Genomic DNA, 22,627 nt, shown 5'->3' with positions numbered 1-22,627 from the left:
AGTTTACAAACTTGTTGATATAATGGGTAAATCAGTAAGGAAAACTCACTGTACTAAGTGGAGGGTGGAGGATGCTTTGTGTGAATAGTTATAAATCTTGAATTTTTGAGGCAGGTTAGGAAACAAAATTTCTGAGGGACTCAAAGGAGCAGGGGTAAATAGCAAGTGATCTGAATTTACTGGCACATGTCTACCAGTATATATTTTGTGTTCATTTTAAAATATATTTTCACAACATATAGAATTTTGGGTTGACAGATTTTTTTTTTTCTTTCATTCCATGAAGGAGGTTTCCTGGCAGTCTAGCCCTCATTGTTTCTGAGTAGATACCAACAGTCATTTGAATTGTTGTTCCCCTATATGAAGTATACCATTTTTATTTGACCTCTGTCAACATTTGTCTCTTTTTATTTTGGTTTTATTTTTTAATTTCATGGCTGCCATCACAATTTTCAGTGACTTTGGAGCCCCCCAAAATAAAGTCAGCTACTGTTTCCACTGTTTCCCCACCTATTTGCTATGAAGTGACGGGACCAGATGCCACGATCTCTGTTTTCTGAATGTTGAGCTTTAAGCCAACTTTCTTACTTTCCTCTTTCACTTGCCTCAAGAGGCACTTTAGTTCTTCTTCACTTTCTGCCATAAGGGTGGTGTCATCTGCATATCTGAGGTTACTGATGTTTCTCCCAGAAATCTTGATTGCACTTTGTGCTTCTTCCAGCCCAGCGTTTCTCATGATGTACTCTGCATATAAGTTAAATAAGTGAGTGAAGTCGCCCAGTCGTGTCCAACTCTTTGCTACCCCATGGACTGTAACCTACCAGGCTCCTCCCTCCATGGGATTCTCCAGGCAAGAGTTCTGGAGTGGGTTGCCATTTCCTTCTCCAGGGGATCTTCCCAACCCAGGGATCCAACCCGGGTCTCCTATATTCCAGGCAGACGCTGTAACCTCTGAGCCACCAGGGAAGTTAATAAGCAGGGTGACAATATACAGCCTTGATGTACTCCTTTTCCTATTTGGAACCAGTCTGTTGTTCCATGTTCAGTTCTAACTGTTCCTTCCTGAACTGCATACAGATTTCTCAAGAGGCAGGTCAGGGTGGTCTGGTATTCCCATCTCTTTCAGAATTTTCCACTGTTTATTGTGATCCACACAAAGGCTTTGGCATAGTCAATAAAGCAGAAATAGATGTTTTTCTGGAAATCTATTGCTTTTTCAATGATCCAGCAGATGTTAGCAATTTGATTTCTGGTTCCTCTGCCTTTTCTAAAACCAGGAAGTTCAGGGTTCATGTATTGCCTAAGCCTGGCTTGGAGAATTTTGAGCATTACTTTAGTATCATGTAAAATGAGTGCAATTGTGTGGGAGTTTGAGCATTCTTTGGCATTGCCTTTCTTTGGGATTGGAGTGAAAACTGACCTTTTCCAGTCCTGTGGTCACTGCTGAGTTTTCCAAATTTGTTGACATATTGAACGTAGCACTTTCACAGCATCATCTTTTAGGATTTGAATTCAATTCGAATTCCATCACCTCCACTAGCTTTGTTCATAGAGATGCTTCCTAAGATCCACTTGACTTTACATTACAAGATGTCTGGCTCTAGGTGAGTGATCATACCATCATGATTATCTGGGTCATGAAGATCTTTTTTGTACAGTTCTTCTGTGTATTCTTGTCTCCTCTTCTTAATATCTTCTGCTTCTGTTAGATCCATACCATTTCTGTCCTTTGTTGTGTCCATCTTTGCATGAAATATTCCCTTGGTATCTCTAATTTTCTTGAAGAGGTCTGTAGTCTTTTCCATTCTATTGTTTTCCTCTATTTCTTTGCATTGATTGTTGAAGAAGGCTTTCTTATTTCTCCTTGCTATTCTCTGGAACTCCGTATTCAAATGAGTATATCTTTCCTTTTCTCCTTTGCTTTTCACTTCTCTTCTTTTCACAGTTGTTTGTAAGGGCTCCTCAGACAGCCATTTTGCTTTTTTGAATTTCTTTTTCTTGGGGATGGTCTTGAACCCTGTCTCCTGTACAATGTCATGAACATCCATCCATAGTTCATCAAACACTCTATCTATCAGATCTAGTCCCTTAAATTTCTCACTTCCACTGTATAATCATAAGGGATTTGATTTAGGTCATCCTGAATGGTCTAGTGGTTTTCCCTACTTTCTTCAATTTAAGTCTGAATTTGGCAATAAGAGGCTCATGGTCTGAGCCACAGTCAGCTCCCGGTCTTGTTTTTGCTGACTGTATAGAGATTCTCCATCTTTGGCTGGAAAGAATATAATCAATCTAATTTCAATGTTGGCCATCTGGTGATGTCCGTGTGTAGAGTCTTCTCTTGTGTTGTTGGAAGGGGGTGTTTGCTATGACCAGTGCGTTCTCTTGGCAAAACCTTTTTAGCCTTTCCTCTGCTTCATTCTGTACTCCAAGGCCAAATTTGCCTGTTATTCCAGGTGTTTCTTGACTTCCTACTTTTGCATTCCAGTCCCCTATAATGAAAAGGACATCTTTTTTGGGTGTTAGTTCTAGAAGGTCTTTTAGGTCTTCATAGAACTGTTCAACTACGGGTCAGGGCATAGACTTGGATTACTGTGATATTGAGTGGTTTGCCTTGGAAATGAACAGAGATCATTCTGTCGTTTCAGAGATTGCATGCAAGTACTACATTTCGGATTCTTTTGTTGACCATGATGGCTATTCCATTTCTTCTAAGGGATTCCTGCCCACAGTAGTAGATATAATGGTCATCGAGTTAAATTCACCCATTCCAGTCGATTTTAGTTCGCTGATTCCTAGAATGTCGATGTTCACTCTTGCCATCTCCTATTTGACCACTTGCAATTTGCCTTGATTCATGGACCTAACATTCCAGATTCCTATGTACTATTGCTCTTTATGGCATTGGACCTTGCTTCTATCACCAGTCACATCTACAACTGGGTGTTGCTTTTGATTTGACTCCATCCCTTCATTCTTTCTAGAGTTATTTCTCCACTGATCTCCAGTATCATATTGGGCACTTACCAACCTGGGGAGTTCATCTTTCAGTATCCTATCTTTTTGCCTTTTCATACTGTTCATGGGGTTCTCAAGGCAAGAATACTGAAGTGGTTTGTCATTCCCTACTCCAGTGGACCACATTCTGTCAGAAGGAAGGAAAGTTATGACCAACCTAGACAGCATATTAAAAAGCAGAGACATTACTTTGTCAACAAAGGTCTGCCTAAGACAAGGCTATTGTTTTTTCCAGTAGTAATGTATGGATGTGAGAGTTGGACTATAAAGAAAGCTGAGCACTGAAGAATTGATGCTTTTGAATTGTGCTGTTGGAGAAGACTCTTGAGAGTCCCTTGGACTGCAAGGAGATCCAACTTGTTCATCCTAAAGGAGACCAGTCCTGGGTGTTCATTGGAAGGACTGATGCTGAAGCTGAAACTCCAATACTTTGGCCACCTAATGCGAAGAGCTGACTCATTTGAAAAGACCCAGATGCTGGGAAACATTGAGGGCAGGAGGAGAAGGGGTCGACAGAGGATGAGATGGTTGGATGGCATCACTGACTCAATGGACATGAGTTTGGGTAAACTCAGGGAGTTGATGATGGACAGGGAGGCTTGGCGTGCTGCGGTTCATGGGGTCGCAAAGAGTTGGACATGACTGAGCAACTGAACTGAACTGAATTTTGTTTTTAGTAGTTAATTATGATCTATGTGTATGTGGTTGGGGAGATATTTATTCTGTTTGGGTTTTGCTGAGGTTGAATCTATGCATTTATGTCTTTTTTTTTTTTTTGGTTTTATTTGTATCAGGTTTATTTACCAATACAAACTATACAAGTATGTATTGTATAAAATCATACATTATTTTCTGTCAGTATGAGTCTGTAATTTGCCAAATGCTTAAAAGTCCATAAAGAAACAAAACATTATGCATTATCCATACTTCAAATAACTTTAAAGTAGTTTTATTATAGAAGTAAGTCATATATAATCTGGTATTCTTCTTAATTTTTATCTGTATGTAATACTTAATATAGTAAGTATATAATTCTTAAAAGATAGCAATACAGAGAAGCAAATTTTGAAACGACTTTAAAATAATTCTCTGTACTCCTACACACCAGGAAAACTTAGTCTTTCAGTTTTTTTTTCTATCCATATTTTATCTTTTTTTCATCTTCTATATGTATTTATTTATTTTTTAATTTAATTTAATTTTATTTTTTAACTTTACAATATTGTATTGGTTTTGCCATATATCAAAATGAATCTGACGCAAGCTTCCCTAACCAAGAAACCTTGACAAGCCACCTGTACAAACCCACACACAGCGAGGAAACTCCACAAATAAAAGAACTCCACAAACTGCCAGAATACAGAAAGGACACCCCAAATTCAGCAATATAAACAAGATGAAGAGACAGAGGAATACCCAGCAGGTAAAGGAACATTTATGTCTTTTTTAAAACCAACTTTGGGGAATATTTGACCATTATTTCTTCTAATATATTTTTTTTAATGTAATCTCTTCTATCATCCAGGGACTCCAGTTACACCCATGTTTGAAAATATCCCTCACGTCCTTGAGACTCTTTATTTCTTCTAATCATTTTCTCTGCTTTGGATTGGATTAATTATATTGATCTATCTGTAAGTCCACTGATTTTTCTGTTTTTTAAGTTCCGCTCTTAAGCTCATCCAGTAAATTGCTAACTATCAAGTATTTTATATTCAAATCTAGAATTTCCATTTGATTCTTTTTTAGCTTCTGTTTCTCTGGTGAGATTTTATATCGTTTTATTCATTGAACACATTTTCTTTTATTTCTTTAAGAGTGATTTTAGTGGTTGTTTTAAAATCCTTGTTTGCTGATTTCAACATCTGTGTCATTTCAAATGGTCTCAATGGAATGTCTTTTCTCTTGAGAATGGATCATGTATTCCTGTTATTTTGTTTATCAAAGAGCTTTAGATTTTATCATCATTGTGAATGATACATGGTAGAAACTCTGGTTTATGTTATTTATCTAAAGAATACTGAGTTTTGTAAATTTTTCAGCAGGAAGTTAGCTTGATAGAAGTCAGATTATAAACTCTTTCTCTCCTTCAGTGGGCAGCAGCTCAAATTTAACTTCAGTTCCTTTAATTGCAGCTAGGCTACTTGTAGTTGCCCCACACATGCATAATTAAAGGGCCAAAGATTTGGGCTTCCCTTCTCAATCCTTCCTGACTTTCCAACTGAGTCTATCAATTATGAAGTATGTGAGCCTGGAAGTATATTACTCTCTCAAAGCCTCAGTTTCATCATAAAGAGGTAATGGCAACTTCAGAATTTTAATTAGTGATAGTGTACAAGGTGAGTAGAGTATAAAGATGAAGAACCAATTAAGTTTTAAAACTTATAGAAAAATAGACTAAACTAGTCTGAGAAATGTATTTTAATTCTTTCAGCTTACAGAGGAGTAATTTGATGCTTAGGCAGATGCAGGGACTTGAGTGACTTGTCCAAGGCTGTTAATCATTAACTTACTTTGGGCAGATTCTGGAGATAAGTTTTCAGAATTCTATTCAGCATTCTTTCCACTATAACCTACTTATAAGGCAGCTCAGTTGAACTCAGTTGGATACCCTGGGAATGCAGAGAAAACAAATGGATTTATGAAAGTTTATGGAGGAAGATTTGATCAGTGACCATTCAAGTGATGGCTTGGAAGTCCTAAAAGATAGATATCTACAATGTAGATCACTAATAATTAAGAGAATATTGCCATCAACTGAAATAAGCAATGGAAGTTGGTAGGAAAGATGGTGCATTAGCAAAGGATTAGAGTAGAAAAAAACGCACTCAAGCTAGAATGTGAAGGATTTAGATAGTGAGTGAGGAAGAATTGTTTGTGAACAAAGTCTGCCAGGGGTTTGTAATAGGATATTTGGGCAGACTGGGAAAATCTTTCTATGACAGCTTTAAAACTAGGATAGTTTTCTGTCACAGCTGAAGTGTAACATTGCTTGTAAGCAAGAAGTCATATTCAGTGAATTCTCAAAGTTCTTCTGGAGTCTGTGATTCTTTGAAGTTCTTAGATTTAGTGCACTTGGCTTGGAAAATGGATGTTGGATATGGGACATAAAAATAGAAAGGATTTGAAATGACCTTTTAAATGTGAGGTGAATTAACCATCCCGCTTCAGAAGGTTTACTGTGGTATAACCTTTCCAGATCCTGCAGACTATAGTGCTTCTAAAGACTCAAGAGTCTGAAACCTGGTCCACACACTAGCCACATGGAGCCAGCGTGTCTGCCAAGGCAGTTATAGAGAAGGAAGTTTGCCTTATCAAGAAGCAGCATCTGCACCAGAAGTAGGAGAGCCCTAGAGCTGCATTTCATCAGCACAAAAGGCATGATGAGTATGACCAAGTTTCCCCAACAGTTTCCTGTTGAAGGCGACTTTGTAAATTAAAGAAGTTACATTTAACATCATTTTCCTTTTCTGGCTCAACTGGTAAAGAGTTTTGCTTTTGCCAATGTTGGTTTTCTTCAAGCATAAACATGGATTCCAAACAAGTCTAAGAAAAGTGTCTTTTGTTGTTGTTGTTTTGTTATTTGAGGAAAATCCTATATTTCAAATCATATTATTGTGAGAAAAATCAGAGTGATCAAAAATGATGTTTCAAAATCCTGCTTTGAACTTGTCTTAGTCTGGGACCCGGAAAAGCTGTTTCTGTTGTGGAAATATGTGGATCTTGGTGATCTAGATCCGATAAATTGTTCTCATTTCAGTGAAGTGGTTTATTTACAGCATCTTGATGGGAGAAAATGTGGAGGCTAGTAGTCCATTTAACTACACTGGTGAGTACCACTCATAAAGATAGATGTGTCCAAAATTTGGTCTCTTTCTTTACAGTTCATAGGTTTTATTTCATGACAATTATAGTCAGAGGAACATGGGATAGAAATTATTAACATTATTAATTTAGGCAAACTAGAGAAAAATTGATAGTCATTATTTCTGTCAATGTGTAGCAGTGTGATCTTACTGAAGCATGCGTTGAAGTTGACCATTTGGGAACGGTGACTGCTCTCAGTACCCATCTATAGTATTTGTGTATAATGGAGAGGGTCTACAGGGATGAAGTTTTGTGCACTGGATCTTGGGGCCATAGAGAAAGATGATGCTGAAATGATAAAGACATAATGGGGTGTATTTACAAGCCTAATCTATGAGTAAGAGTCATTCTCTCCAGCTTTGGGGACTGAAGGGAAACACAGAGCTATTTTGGTACCTGAGAGGTTTTACAGCTTTGTGAGCAGCTGGAGGGAGGTTTTTATACAGAAGTCTCCTAACCAAATGGCAGCACGTGGCAAATGAATTAGGACTATTCTTAGACTTTTCCTTGTAGCATTAACTAGATTATATTCTTGTTCTACAGTCTATGACCATTTCATGGAGAAATAGGGAATCAAATTCTTGATTAAAACTTATTTGATCTTAATATTTGTCACAGTCTTTCTTTTAGCAGTGTTTTGGGGAAAAAAGCATTTATTATTTATTCCTTCATCGTGAATTTTCAGCTGGATTCTAAAGTGTCAATGAGGGACAATAGGAAATGAAGACAGAATGCTAATCTAAATTATGATGAACCCTCAAGAGGCATGGCAGTGAGATAGGGTTTTATTTGTAACACAATGGGCAACAATTGAGGATCAAGAGAAGCCTTGAGAGCAAACGTCAAACAGTAGAGCTTTTTACTGCCTTTTGGTTACATTTAGATAGTGTTTCAAACTGTAAAACCTCATGTCAAGAGTGATGCTGGGTTGGGGTAGAGACCATATCTACCGTGTTATAGCTGGTGCACTACCCATATTTATATGTATTGCATGCCCCCCTCAACCATCATAGACATTACTGTTGGCAATTCTTGATCTAGAATAGGTCTTCAAGCACCAGAGAGAAGCACTGTATCTCCACATTTACATGCATACCACCAGGTCTGACCAACCTATCTGTTCAAGTAGTCTCATTAATGTTAATGCTAAATGATTATGGTTATTCACATGTATGACTATTGGACTTCAGCACCACCTATTTCTGCAAATCTTCAGTGATGTCTCACATACAAGGGAAAAAAAATTCACTCATGTTTTCCCCCAGGCTACCAACAAGTCTTTTGAAGGATTTGTCATATCACAACGACTGTAATTGATGCCCTCTTGGGGAAAGCATCTTCGCTGCTGCTCAACTGGCCCCAAGGGTGGCTACCACTGTTTGGCTACAACTCTGCAGGTGCCACCAGATGATACCACCCTCTCTGGTCCTGAGTTGGAGGTGTTTCTATTTCCATATTAGTTTTAAACTTCTCTTTATGTGACAGAGACTATCAAGAGTTTTACTGGAAAATAGCATCTTCAGCTCTGAATCTAATCTTTCTTCTTTATATGTTACAAAATCCATCCTTAGGACTGTTTGGCAGAATGACATCAGGACATCCCATTATTTGCCATTTTCCCCTTATTTTCCCAAGATTCTTCCAATCTCCATCTCCCCCATACTTCATTTCCTTCTTTGAGCAAAAAAAGTACAAAACCTCAAATGTATCTCATTACATCCAAATGGACACTCAATTTGGAAGATGACCTTCAGATTTTCAGATAAGGAAGCCTAGTTTTGGACTAAGTTCAGTTAAGTCGCTCAGTTGTGTCCAACTCTTTGTGACCCCATGAATCGCAGCACGGCAGGCCTCCCTGTCCATCACCAACTCCTGCAGTTTACACAAACTCATGTCCATTGCGGCAGTGATGCCATCCAACCATTTCATCCTCCGTCAACCCCTTCTCCTCTGCTCTCGATCTTTCCCAGCATCAGGGTCTTTTCAAATGAGTCAGTTCTTCGCATCAGGTGGCCAAAGTATTGAAGTTTCAGTTTCAACATCAGTCCTTCCAATGAACACCCAGCACTGGTCTCCTTTTGGATGGACTGGTTGGATCTCCTTGCAGTCCAAGGGACTCTCAAGAGTCTTCTCCAACACCACAGTTCAAAAGCATCAATTCGTTGGTCCTCAGCTTTCTTTATAGTCCAACTCTCACATCCATACATGACTACTGGAAAAACCATAGCCTTGTCTTAGGCAGACCTTTGTTGAGAAAGTAATGTCTCTGCTTTTGAATATGGTATCTAGGTTGGTCATAACTTTCCTTCCAAGGAGTAAGTGTCTTCTAATTTCATGGCTGCAACCACCATCTGCAGTAATTTTGGAGCCCCCCAAAATAAAGTCTGCCACTGTTTCCACTGTTTCCCCATCTATTTGTCATGAAGTGATGGGACCACATGCCATGATCTTAGTTTTCTGAATGTTGAGCTTTAAGCCAACTTTTTCACTCTCCTCTTTCATCAAGAGGCCCTTTGGTTCCTCTTCACTTTCTGCCATAAGGGTGGTGTCATCTGCATATCTGAGGTTATTGATATTTCTCCCGGCAATCTTGATTCCAGCTTGTGCTTCCTCCAGCCCAGTGCTTCTCATGATGTACTCTGCATAAGAGTTAAATAAGCAGGGTGATAATATATAGCCTTGACGTATTCCTTTTCCTATTTGGAACCAGCCTGCTGTTCCATGTCCAGTTCTAACTGTTGCTTCCTGAACTGCGTAGAGGCTTCTCAAGAGTCTAGCAGGATACAATAAATACTAGACTAATATTACTTAGTGTAGGTAACAAGCTGCATTTACTTTCATGTTTTCATGGTTTGAAGGTGTACTCATAATCACATAAATATAGATGTACCTACAAAAACAATCTTTGTGAAAGCTTTGGCTTAAAAGTTGGAATTGTTCTTCGTCTATTCTAGTAAATTTTATTTAAATTCTCCTTTCTTTTCACCTTTAGTTTGTTTATACACTACACTTAAGCTGAAGGGTATTCAGTTCTTTATATTTCTTCTAAATGAGAGTTGAAAAACTTTTGTTAGTCTTGCCTTGTTACAACTTTCCCATCTTCTCCAAATATGTCATCCCCAGAATTCAGTCAGGACTTCTGTCTTTGAATCTTTTCTTGATTAATCATATTTTGTTTTAGCTGCCATTGTATTCGTTCTCATTGTCTGAAAGTTTTTTTTTTTTTTTAAAGGAGCACTGCTTTCTTGAAAATATTTTACTGTATATTCTTACTTGATGTTGGAGTACAGCCAGTTAACAATGTTGTGATATTTTCAGGTGGGCAGCAAAAGGATTTGGCTATACATATACATGTATCCATTCTTCCCCAAACTCCCTTCCCATCCAGGCTGCCACATAATATTGAGTAGACTTTCCTATGCTCTATAGTAGGTCCTGTTGCTTATCCACTTTAATATGTACCCATAGCAATACCTTCATATCAATCCCAGACTTCTGCCTATCCTCCCCTCCTAGGAGCCACAAGTTCATTCTCTAAGTCTGTGAATATATTTCTGTTTTGTAAATAAATTTATTTGTATCATTTCTTTTTAGATTCTGCATAAAACGGATGTCATAAAATATTTGTCTTTCTCTGTCTGATTTACTTCATTCAGTATGATAATCTTTAGGTCCAATTGTGTTTTACGAAGCTGATTTTTAATACTCGGAAATTAGTAGATTTTGGACCCAAGAGGTAGACATTCAGAGCTCAAAGGGATCTCCTATTACTTAAGAATTTGCATTAGTGTTCTACTATACTGGATTATCGGAGAAGGCAATGGCACCCCACTCCAGTACTCCTGCCTGGAAAATCCCATGGATGGAGGAGCCTGGTGGGCTACAGTCCATGGGGTCACTAAGAGTCGGACACAACTGAGCGACTTCACTTTCACTCTTCGCTTTCATGCATTGGAGAAGTAAATGGCAACCCACTACAGTGTTCTAGCCTTGAGAATCCCAGGGACAGGGAAGCCTGGTTGGGCTGCTGTCTACGGGGTCACACAGAGTTGGACACGACTGAAGTGACTTAGCAGCAGCAGTAGCAGCATACTAGATTATGCGGTCGTTTGAGCATTCTTTGGCATTGCCTTTCTTTGGGATTGGAATGAAAACTGACCTTTTCCAGTCCTGTGGCCACTGCTGAGTTTTCCAAATTTGATGGCATATTGAGTGCAGCACTTTCACAGCATCATCTTCCAGGATTTGGAATAGCTCAACTGGAATTCCATCACCTCCACTAGCTTTGTTCATAGTGATGCTTTCTAAGGCCCACTTGACTTCACATTCCATCCGGTCCCATCACTTCATGGGAAATAGATGGGGAAACAGTGGAAACAGTGTCAGACTTGATTTTTCTGGGCTCCAAAATCACTACAGATGGTGACTGCAGCCATGAAATTAAAAGACGCTTACTCCTTGGAAGGAAAGTTATGACCAACCTAGATACCATATTCAAAAGCAGAGACATTACTTTGCCAACAAAGGTCCGTCTAGTCAAGGCTACGGTTTTTCCTGTGGTCATGTATGGATGTGAGACTTGGACTGTGAAGAAAGCTGAGCACTGAAGAATTGATGCTTTTGAACTGTGGTGTTGGAGAAGACTCTTGAGAGTCCCTTGGACTGCAAGGAGATCCAACCAGTCCATTCTGAAGGAGATCAGCCCTGGGTGTTCTTTGGAAGGAATGATACTAAAGCTGAAACTCCAGTACTTTGGCCACCTCATGCGCAGAGTTGACTCATTGGAAAAGACTGATGCTGGGAGGGATTGGGGGCAAGAGGAGAAGGGGACGACAGAGGATGAGATGGCTGGATGGCATCACTGACTCGATGGACGGGAGTCTGGGTGAACTCCGGGAGTTGGTGATGGACAGGGAGGCCTGGTGTGCTGCGATTCATGGGGTCTCAAAGAGTCGGACACCACTGAGCAACTGATCTGATCTGATCTGATCTGATACTGGATTATAATCCATATGAAGCTAAAAGAATTTGGGCCACAAAAAGAATGGTTTTTGGCTCATTTGGTAATTCAACACAAATTTATTGGATCCCTATTTGATGTCACAGATATATTACACTCAGTGGCAATGGTGGTTATGGTGTTAGTTAAAAATCAGTGTCTTCTGAGGAGAATATAACCTTTAGGGAGAGATAGAAAGTTTAATGATATATGGAGAGCTTAAAAATGTAACACAAAAGAAGTTTGTAAAAATATTACCATAACCTGGTAGAGGAAAGAAAGTGAAAGTGAAGTCGCTCAGTCGTGTCCAACTCTTTGCGACCCCATGGACTGTAGCCCACCAGGATCCTCTCTCCATGGAATTTTCCAGGCAAGAATACTGGAGTAGGTTGCTATTTCCTAAAGATGCATAAAACAAGAACAAAACAAAATAGCTTGAGGAGGTGTAGGAAAACAAATATTAGGGTGAAATTCAGGTGAATGAATACACATGTTATGTCACAGAGAAAAAATGGAAGAAACTGCTTATGGAGTTAGATAAGGCTCATCTAGTAAAATATAAGGCTCTTCTCTCAAAACTCTGACCTTTGAAGCAGAACCTTCGTACATTCTGTGGAATAGTAGTGATCTTCTGGCATCAGCCTTAGAGGAAAAATCATGTTGGTATGGGGAGACTACTTGCTGTGGTGTAATTTCCATGGCACATCTCAAGGTATCAAGATTCTCATAGTCCATCAACTTCTACACACTTCTGCTAACACACCAAGAAAAAAAATCACTTAGAAAAATATCTAGAATATTTAATTTTGTAAATTTTATTTCTAATACAGAAACTGAATGTTTGGGTTAACAGCTAGAATTTAAAAATCAAATGAAAAAACAAACGGAAATAACAACAACAGCAAAAACTCTTCCTGTATTTGTAAGTCAAGAGTTTGGAATAGAAAGAAGAAGGGAAGTAAAACCCTGACTTCACAAATAATGAAGTTTTTAGTACCATTTTTTTTGATACCACTGCTTATGATGAAAAACACATGGGTCTGACAAGAAGAGGAAACATCTTATAGCATGTGAGTCTGTCAAGATAATCTCAGATTTGAGAAGAGAATTTAAACTGAAATTGGAGAATTTGGCATAAGGAAAGCCAAAGGAGGAATTGTGCAAGTATTTCTTAGCAGGAAGAGTGATCAGAAGCTGTTTTCAAGGCTTTAATTATCTATGTTCCAATTTCCAAAACACTATCTTTTATCAAAGAAAGAAAAAGATTTTGGATGAACCCTACCACCCGGCTGTCCTCAAGGACTGTCCCTGCTGACAGCTCCCCTTGTTGCCCTACAGGTTTGGGTCCCTTTGCTTATGGAGGCGAAAATGGACCAGGGATGAACTGGTCTCTCCATGCCCTTTTTGGAGGGCCTAATTTAGACTTCTGCTACATTCTCTTGAACCCCAATGAAGTTAATTTCATTTCTTAACCCTAAGTCTGCCTTATTCCAGTATTTTCCTTTTTTCAGGCACTTTAGGTCTTGGCAAGCCTGATGCTGAATCACTCTATTGTTTAAAGTCCCAACATATTGGATAGGTATGTATCCTAATAAAGACTTTTGTTGTTGTTTACTTGCTAAGCCAATAAAGGTCAACGCTATCATTTTTCCATGTATGGATGTGAGAGTTGGACTATAACGAAAGCTGAGCACCAAATAATTGATTCTTTTGAACTGTGGTGTTGGAGAAGACTCTAGAGAGTCCCTCAGACTGCAAGGAGACCCAACCAGTCCATCCTAAAGGAAATCAGTCCTGAATATTCATTGGAAGGATTAATAGTGAAGCTGAAACTCCAATACTTTGGCTACCTAATGTGAAGAGCTGACTCATTTGAAAATATCCTGGTGATAGGAAAGATTGAAGGTAGGAGGAGAAGGGGTCAACAGAGGATGAGATGGTTGGATGGCATCATCGACTTGATGGACATGAGTTTGGGTAAACTCCAGGAGTTGGTGATGGACAGGGAGGCCTGGCGTGCTGTGGTTCATGGGGTCGCAAAGAGTTGGACACGACTGAGCAACTGAACTGAACTGAGTTGCTAAGCTGTATCTGACTCTTTTTGCCCCATGGACTGTAGCCCGCCAGGCTCCTCTGTCCATGGGATTTCCCAGGAATACTGGAGTGGGTTGCCATTTCCTTCTCCAGGGGATCTTCCTGACCCAGGGATCAAACCCTTGTCTCCTGGCAGGCAGATTCTTTACCACTGAGCCACCAGGGAAGCCAATAAAGAATTCTTGTGCCTGCTCAGTCACTTCAGTTGTGTCTGACTCTTTGCAATCCCGTGGACTGTAGCCCACTAGGCTCCTCTGTCCATGGGATTCTCCAGGCAAGAACACCAGAGTAGACTGCCATGCCCCCCTCTAGGAGATCTTCCCAACCCAGGGATCGAATCCCTGTTTCCTGAGAGACCTCCTGCATTGCAGGTAGATTCTTTATCCACTGAGCCACCAGGGAAGCCCAATAAAGACTTTAAAGAGGGTACTTAACTACTAAAATCATACCTGTGATTTTATGTTCTGTGTTAAAAGCATGAATACAATTAATTTAAAATTGAGACTACCAAATGTCTCTGTCTTTAGCGACAATCCCTAATGAGCTGTCTGTGGAAAATTATGGGAACAGTTTCTGAAGATGTTTCTTTACGTTCCCTAGCTGATGAGTACAGAAATTTTTTGATCTGTGAACAAAGAAGTGTAGGAGCCGATGGTGACAGTACAGGAAGAGGAGGAGGAAGAAGAGAGAAGGAAGAGGGTTGGGGGTTGTCTCACGTTCGTTATCCCGACACCTCCACCCTAGAACTCACCATGTGCAATATCTGGGTCTGACCCTTTACCCACAACCAAAGCCAAACTCTCTTCTGGTTCGTCAGTTCCTCTCATTTCTGCCCTACCGAATTGCAGTTTTCAGAATGAACTTAGTTTTTTGAGTTCAGATGAAGCTTTTTAAATAAAAGTGGTACATTTGGGCAGATCTGCTGAATATTTTGTGGATTCATAAAGACATTCATGACATACATATTCTACCCCAGACAAGAGACCATATATAGACTTATCATTGCTAGAATCAAAATGTATGTAGAAACCAATAGTTTATTATTAACTATTATTATTATTTTACCAAATATTTGGTGGCTCAGATGGTAAAGAATCTGCCTGCAATGCAGGAGACTGGGTTCGAACCCTGGGTTGGAATATTCCCTGGAGAAGGTAATGGCAACCCACTCCAGTATTCTTGCCTGAAAAATTCCATGGACAGAGGAGCCTGGCAGGCTACAGTCCATGGGGTCACAAAGAGTTGAACTCAACGAAGCAGTTAACACTTGAACATTTTATATAAATTTAAAAGCCAGAGTATAGTCCACTAAAATGCAAAATAGCTAATATAATAGAATGAAAAGCACTTTAACCTTCTCATAAATCTTCAATTAAAATTATTTTGCAGGTATTAAGAAAATAAAATGTTAAAGATTAAATCTATATTTCCTCTGTAAGAAATTATTATAGAAGATGCTATGAAATTTGTACTTAATTGTTTTTATAATAGCCTGGGTTGGAGTATGCTAATAGTAGTATTTCCACTTATTCTATCTAATATTTTGCTTTAATATTTATTCTTTCTTCACTCTTTCTTGGTAAGATATAGAGACATGGATGAATCTGTTAATTATGAAAATGTGAAATGTCTTTCTTTTCTAGCTGAGACTTCTAATTGATTTCCAGAAATCAAAGGTTCTAACTCCCACTTCAGTGCTTTAGTTAAGACTTCCAAATAAATTAACTTTAATCTTAAAAGAGAGCAGCTAATATGACTAGTCTTTAAACCCAAGATTCATATTAAAAAGATTATTAAATCAAATGTATCAGTGAGCATATATATCATTCAAAAATGGTTAAGTGAAATCTGATTCTCTAATCGGAAGAGAAAATGTTATCAGAGATGTGGCAAAGCAATAAAATTGTATAGGATCCATGTAGAGATGGAAGAAAGCTGAAGACAGTGCTTCTCAAACTATAATAGGCAAAAAAGAAGCAGCTGAAGATCTTCTTAAAATAAATATATTGCCTTAGGAGAGCTGGGTGAAGACTTAGAGTCTGCATTGCTAATGAGTTTCAGGCAATGCCTAAGTTCCTGATCTTTACACCTTATGTGGATGGGGAACTGGAGTACATACTATGATTCCACTTCATTTTTCTTTATCTCCTTTTTCTCCCACAGTTGACTCATCTTTTAACTGAGGCAGGTCAGAGTGGATTGTGATGTTAAGGGGATGAGTTTAAGGATAACTTTTATAAAACTTTGCTGCTTCCAAATCAACTGAAAAGATGTTACATGTTTTTTTCAGTCAAGATGGCTCATGGGCTACAACAGAAATCACAAAATCATTGGTAATATGCACTGAGGTTTTTTTTTTTTTAAGCTTCATGTAGTTTTGCTGATAAAGGTAGGAAACTTGGAATTCTCCACCAACCTGCAAGTTTATTATCCTTAATCTCTCTCTTAGTTTGAAAAGAAGTGCAATTATTACTTGGTTTGGGAAAAAAAGTATATAGGATACAAATAAATGATTCAACACAATTGTAATGACATTTCTGGATTATCAGATTAAATGTATACACTGTTTTTCTGGTAAGTATGTCGTTTATCATCCCCTACAAATCCATGCATTCCTTGATGGCAAGGACTTTGCCTCATACTTACCTGTGTACTCTACAGGGTCCAGCAATTTCTGAGTGCACGGTAGCACTCCGGACATCTGGTGCAAACTTGTCTGCTCTTAACTCTGCATTCTCCTGCTTTATTTTGTAAACAAGACACTTAAGTATAAGGCCTGTCCTGCACGGAGAGCTGCAGTTAACGGTGCACATGTGGTTCTGGTTTTCACTTCCTAAGAAACATTTGTTTTGAGGTGACTCTTGTCCTGTTTACTTTTGCATAGAGCCTTGTTTATTGCTTGAAAGGCAGCCTGATAAGAACTGTTGTACAGTGCTTTAGAAACAAATTATGTCACTTTTAGGATTGTAAACATTGGCTAAATAATCTGTTGAGGTTTGGGGATGAGTTTATTATACTATTCTCTTTTTGTGTACATTTGAAATTTTTCAAAATTAATCTAAAAGAAATAGATAATCAGAACAAAAGAAAACACTATTTACAAGGTTAAGTGAGTATAAAACCAGAGACACTAAAATGGAAACACAGATATGCATGGATGTGTCTATTAATAAATTAAGGCATATGTGTGTAATTTGGTAGTTTAAAATCTTACAAAAGTATCTACTTGGAAAATTATTCCTCGAGACTAAACAGGTCAAGCTTTTATAGACTTTTATCTCTGTCTTGATCTATTCAAATAGGTTTAAAATGGTTAAATAAATGTGAGGGGATACTTCAAAATGTTATTTGAGGTTTGGCTATTACATGGACCCATCAGTTCTGGCACTGCTCACATATTGAATCTGATCTGTCATTTAATGTTGTCCACCAAGAAAGACTACATGAGGGCTTGGAATGATCAGTGCCCTTATTTTAACAACAAACATTAAGGGCATATTTTATATAAGACACTATTTTAAGGACTTCAGGAAAAGCAAGATACATTGGGTTTGTTCTTTCCTCAGCATTTTGTAGTTTAATTAAGAAGATTTCACTTGTGTATTTAACTGTAACACAAAGAGACTTCCTGTCCCAGCAGGAGTTATAAAGGAAGACTAGGAGGTGGGCAAAGTACTTTTGCCCAGAGAGGAAGGATGCTCAATTGATGACAGACCAATGAAAGTATCTTCACGTTAAAAAGACCTGTAGACATGCCAGTGTGAGAAATGTTATTTTCTTTCTTTTTTTAACTACTTGGTATAACAACAACTTTTATTTATTTGTTGAAGTACAGTTGGTTTACAATATTTTAAGTGTACAGCAAAGTGATTCAGCTGTACATATATCTATATCTATTCTTTTTCAGATTCTTTTCCATTATAGGTTATTACAAGATATTGAGATTTATTATTTTCTGACCTGAACACATCTTACCCTTTAGGTTTTACTCATTTAGATAGACATTAATAAACATGAGCAGGTCAATACTATGATTTAACATTGTAGTACCAGCTGTAGATGATAAACTATTGAGTATACAAACACAGTTACAGACCTGTATGTACAGTATAATTCAGATTTGTAATAATTCATGTATTTCTATACATGCCAATGTAGATTTGGGAAATTTTAAGCAAGATGTACACCAAACTACAAGAGTAAGTCTAGGGGAGGGAATTAGATGAAATAGGGAAGGGAATTCTTCTTAGGTCAGCTTTGGAAGATTTTTACTTTTCTTTTTAGTATTTTACAGATTAAAGAGTTATGATTTTAATTCCAATATAGAACAGTCTTTACAAAGTATTTAGTCCGTGTCTGTCTTCAGAAAAAATAATACAATCATGTGGAGAGGTTTTCTTATTTTTGGCTTTAGATTTTCCTTTTATTTAAGCAAAACACTGTAGTATGTATGCGTATTATTGCTGATATAACAATATTGGAAGGAAAATACACCAAAATAAATAGTGAGTTGTGTGAGACTGGAGAGATCATAGGTGACCTGTTTTGTTTTCCTCATAGTCTAAATTTTCTATAATGTGATTTTTTTTATGTTTTGATAAAAATTTATTTAAAGAATAAAACAAAAATCATCTAAAATATATTGGCTTATGTAATGACATGCTTATACATTTCAAGACTCTTACAGGATGACATTTACAATGCATTTCAAGACTAATACAAGAATAAACTTACAATTAGCTATGTCTTATAAAATATAAATCACTTTTATGCATTATACCATACACGAGTAATTAACAAGTTAATGATAACCAACTTGGAGAAGACACTTATTCTACTAAGTAAGGACTGCATTCTCATTAAAACCATAATACACAAAAGGATATTTCCTAAACATCTGCTAGAAGAGCCAAGGTGTTTTGGTTATTTTTTTTCCCCCTAAAAGTCAATGGTAAATAGGGTTATAACACTGTCAGATATAAAATATTTTATTAAGAAGTGTTCATTATGCATTTTCCACTTTAGTTTCCCGACAGGTGCATGCAATAGAAAGATCAACGACCCTGGTTTTAGATCTAGGTCCACAGACAAACATACCAGGTGGATTATCTCTTAGCATGTCACTCAAGCTCTGTGTCAGTTTCCTAATTTGTTTAAAAAAAAAAAAATACCATAGAGGGAAAAACGGTTCTTATCGACCCTTAGTGAAAATATATCTCTATATCTGCTATATTTTTGTCAAAGAAAGCTTCTATGGCATGGGTGGGAGGGGGTGGTCAGTGTTATTAGAGTGAGGGAATGGTTGAGGGCGAGAAAGGAATTAATATTTGATTGTCCTCTCAGTAACAGCAGTGCTAGGCTTCACAGACACGTGACCAGTGCAGTCGTACAGGGCTTTGCATTCGGCAGGGTCCTGTGCCTGGTTTACTCATGGTGGTCACCATTCTAAAATCCTTAATAACGTTATCTTTGATTTTGTGGTCTGTAAGTGAAGCTGGATATGAGGATGGAGACATACTTGGACCTCTGCGCTGCCTTCCCACCAGTCTGAGATGGTTTCCTAGGTCCCTCCTCGGCTCCTGCCTTCCTGGGCCCTCGCTAGCCTCCCTCTAGCTCCATCAGCAACAGTTGGGACCTCCCCCGTTAGCAGGCGTCTGGGCGCAGGCACAGAGCGCGTCTCTCCTGCCCCAGGTATTTCAGAGCGGGGCAGTGCAGGGGTTGAGGGTGGGGCAAGCCTTTTACCCACTGGGGATCCAGGTAACAAGTGCATTTCTGAGGACCTGGGTTGGAGTGTTGGGCTAGGAGGAGGGGAAGATGCCTGGCTCAACACCCAGCTCCTAAGATAGGCCTGGTGTGTGGGTTGAGCAGCTGGTAAGAGTGGCTAGGCTCCTGGCAGCTATAAGCTCCCACATGCAGGTACGCATGCGCCACGTGAAAAGTGCCAGGTGAGGCGGGGCGGGCGCGGCTGGTGGCTGCACGTTTACTCCTGCGCTTCAAGGAGCTCAAAGGAAAAATACCCGGAGAGAGAGACCAAGGAAGAAAGGTAAAAGTTTTGTGTTTTAGTATCTATAATGACACATTGTACCGGCTTTTGGAACCAGGTACCCCCATATTTTCATTAGGTATTGAGCCCTGCAAATTATTTAGCTTACTGGGTGTGTCAAGACATGCATTAGATTGTTGAAGAGGTTAGGTATAGGGAGCGTCTAGCAAAGCGTCTGGTAACGTGGTGGGTTCTGATAAACAAAAGGCTTAGGAAGGAAACTGGGCGTCTTCAAAGTACAAAAACATTAGGAGGGAAGTTTTGGAAGGGACTGCTAGTCTTGCCAGAATCGTGAGCAGAGTCCTTTCATTTTACTTTTGCTCTTCTTTCCCCATCTTGAGTACCCCTGGCTAATTCTAGGGCGTGGTTTGTTCCTTTGATCTTGAAGATTTCAAGAGCAGTCAGAGAAAAGACACTAAATCTAGCAAATCTTTTGCAGTGCTCCATCCGTGCGGTCAGCTGAGCAGTGTTTCGATACAGATTAAAAAGGTGGCTGCGAAATGTTAGAATTGAAAGGCTGCTTAAAGTGCCTTTACCCCAGCATACATTTTCCCAGGTAGATTTCTTGTTCACAGTCTGTGTTTGAACTTCAAAGTAGAACAGGGCAAGGGTGGCATGAGCCTGTGAAAGGTTTAAGGCTCTCAGTAAAAGGAGGAAAAATAATAACCTTAGCCTCGGGGGAAACCCTATTTTGTGTAGATGGTTGGATGGCATCACCGACTGAATGGACATGTGTTTGAGTAAGCTCCGGGAGTTGGTGATAGACAGGGAAGCCTGGTGTGCTGCAGTCCATGGGGTTGCAAAGAGTCTGACACGACTGAGCGACTGAACTGAACTGAACCCAATGGCTTAACTAAAGGAGTTTACATAGCTTGTTGAGAAACATTTTCCAGATAAGCCACTGTTTTCTCTTATCTCGTTTTTACCTTTGCCACTAACCCATGAGCAGTAAACTCAGAAATCTTATGAAGTTTTACAGCTAACAAGATAATTCATGAATGTAATATGTTTGGTCTGGGGAAATCTATTTTTATTCATTGCATAGTACATAGAGTGCACTGTACTTCCTTCCAAGTAACTTTTGGAAGATATCTGGCAAAATAATTCAATATGACTAGCAGTTATTTTTTGGAGACTGGTATTGTTTTGACACAGAGAGCATTGAAAACATATGGTCTTTCATGTCTCTTGCCTTGTGCTTTCCTTAAAAATGTTTATATTTGCTTATGGTAAAATGCATTAAGTTTCATAATCCTGAACAACCTTCTGGTACACAGATTCACTTTCAAGCAGTGCAACTGGGGAAACAGAAGTTTTTACAAAAAAAGATGAGATTTTCTTATGTAGCTATGCATTTTATACAGTACAGGTGCCAATTTTGATCTTTATTTTTTTTCCCCTAATGTTCAAATTCGAAAGCAACTGTATAAATTATCTCTATGCCACCTCGCCAATAGCTTATATTCTCCATCAGTGAAAGTTTGGCCAGAATCTGTTGGCTCCAAAGTTAGGACAAAGTCTGAGCTCATGTACAGGGTTTCTACCATAGTCTCTGACCCTTGTGATTTTGATGATGAGTGTTTCCTGGGCACACTGCAGAGTGAGATGGCTTGATTGAATGGTTTTCCTTGACACAGGATGACTATAAAAAGTACATTTTGTCATATACTGTGATTGATCTATTGGGCCTTGTTTGCTAGCACTATTTCCTTTATGTCCAGAATCAGTAATCTTTCTTTTTCGCATGTGCTGTATTTAAATCACAGAAGAGGTAGTTTTGATTGTGCTCACCAACAGTGGAAATCTAAAGTAAATTTTGAAAACACCTTAATGTACATATGTTAAAAAGAGGGATTGTTTTTGGGTATATTGAAATCAAATCTGAGATTTCATGTTAGTTGGGCAAGCTTTACATTTTGATTTATTTTGTTAAGTGTTACAATTTAATAGAACACATGCCGTCTTTTTAAGCCATATAGACACTTTTACTTTGTTGGCCTTATTTTTAGTTGATGGCAAATTCAGCCTAAAACAGTAATTAGTACTAAATTTAGAACAGTCATATCATGGTGGTGATGACTTTATACCAAAGGAGAATTCTGAGACCCCACTATAAGATTGGAAAATACCTTACTGTATTCAGAGTTGAAAGTTTGCAGCTTGTCTTTTTAAAGCCCCTTTATATTCCAGCTATGTCTTAATTTCTTGATTTATTAGAATTGTGTTTCTTTTGGACAACTTTAGCATACCAAAGTAAGATTTTAAGAAATATCCCCTACCCCCAAATTTATAAAAATGCCAGTTGAAATATCAATGTAACTAATGCCCAAATGTTCATCTTATAATGAATGTGGTTTTCTAAGCACACAATTTTCCAGTACTTTGGGCCAATTTTCAACAAAAAAATTATTTAATCTTTATTTGAGGTATTAGTTTAAGGCAAAACAGCTTCACTCTTAGTACTTTGGAATTCATTCAAGAATCAAATTGTTACAAGTGATTCAATCTGTTCACTGTCTTGGGTTTTTCAGAGATTATCCACCTGTAGTAAATTGAAGAACCAAAAAAGGCTGTATTGTTAGAACATTTTCCAATTGGACCATTAA

At 38.4% G+C, this 22,627-nt stretch overlaps 2 long non-coding RNA genes across 2 annotated transcripts in view; both read left to right on the top strand.

Moving 5' to 3' along the window:
• Window positions 1–4,379: 4,379 nt before the first annotated feature.
• On the top strand, window positions 4,380–7,488 carry LOC102407084. Its single transcript, XR_328741.4, has 3 exons — window positions 4,380–4,441; window positions 4,544–4,652; window positions 6,218–7,488. It is a non-coding gene; the product is annotated as an uncharacterized LOC102407084 (long non-coding RNA).
• An 11,392-nt stretch (window positions 7,489–18,880) lies between these two features.
• Window positions 18,881–22,627, top strand: part of LOC123330726 — a 28,850-nt gene continuing 25,103 nt past the window's right edge. The window contains exon 1 of the long non-coding RNA XR_006546808.2: window positions 18,881–20,021. This is a non-coding gene — a long non-coding RNA (uncharacterized LOC123330726). The remainder of the gene's footprint in view (window positions 20,022–22,627) is intronic.

Source organism: Bubalus bubalis, chromosome 2, assembly GCF_019923935.1.
Source record: "Bubalus bubalis isolate 160015118507 breed Murrah chromosome 2, NDDB_SH_1, whole genome shotgun sequence".
NCBI lineage: Eukaryota > Metazoa > Chordata > Mammalia > Artiodactyla > Bovidae > Bubalus > Bubalus bubalis.
The sequence above is the reverse complement of the archived record's forward strand: the minus strand, read 5'-3'. Positions and strand labels throughout refer to the sequence as shown.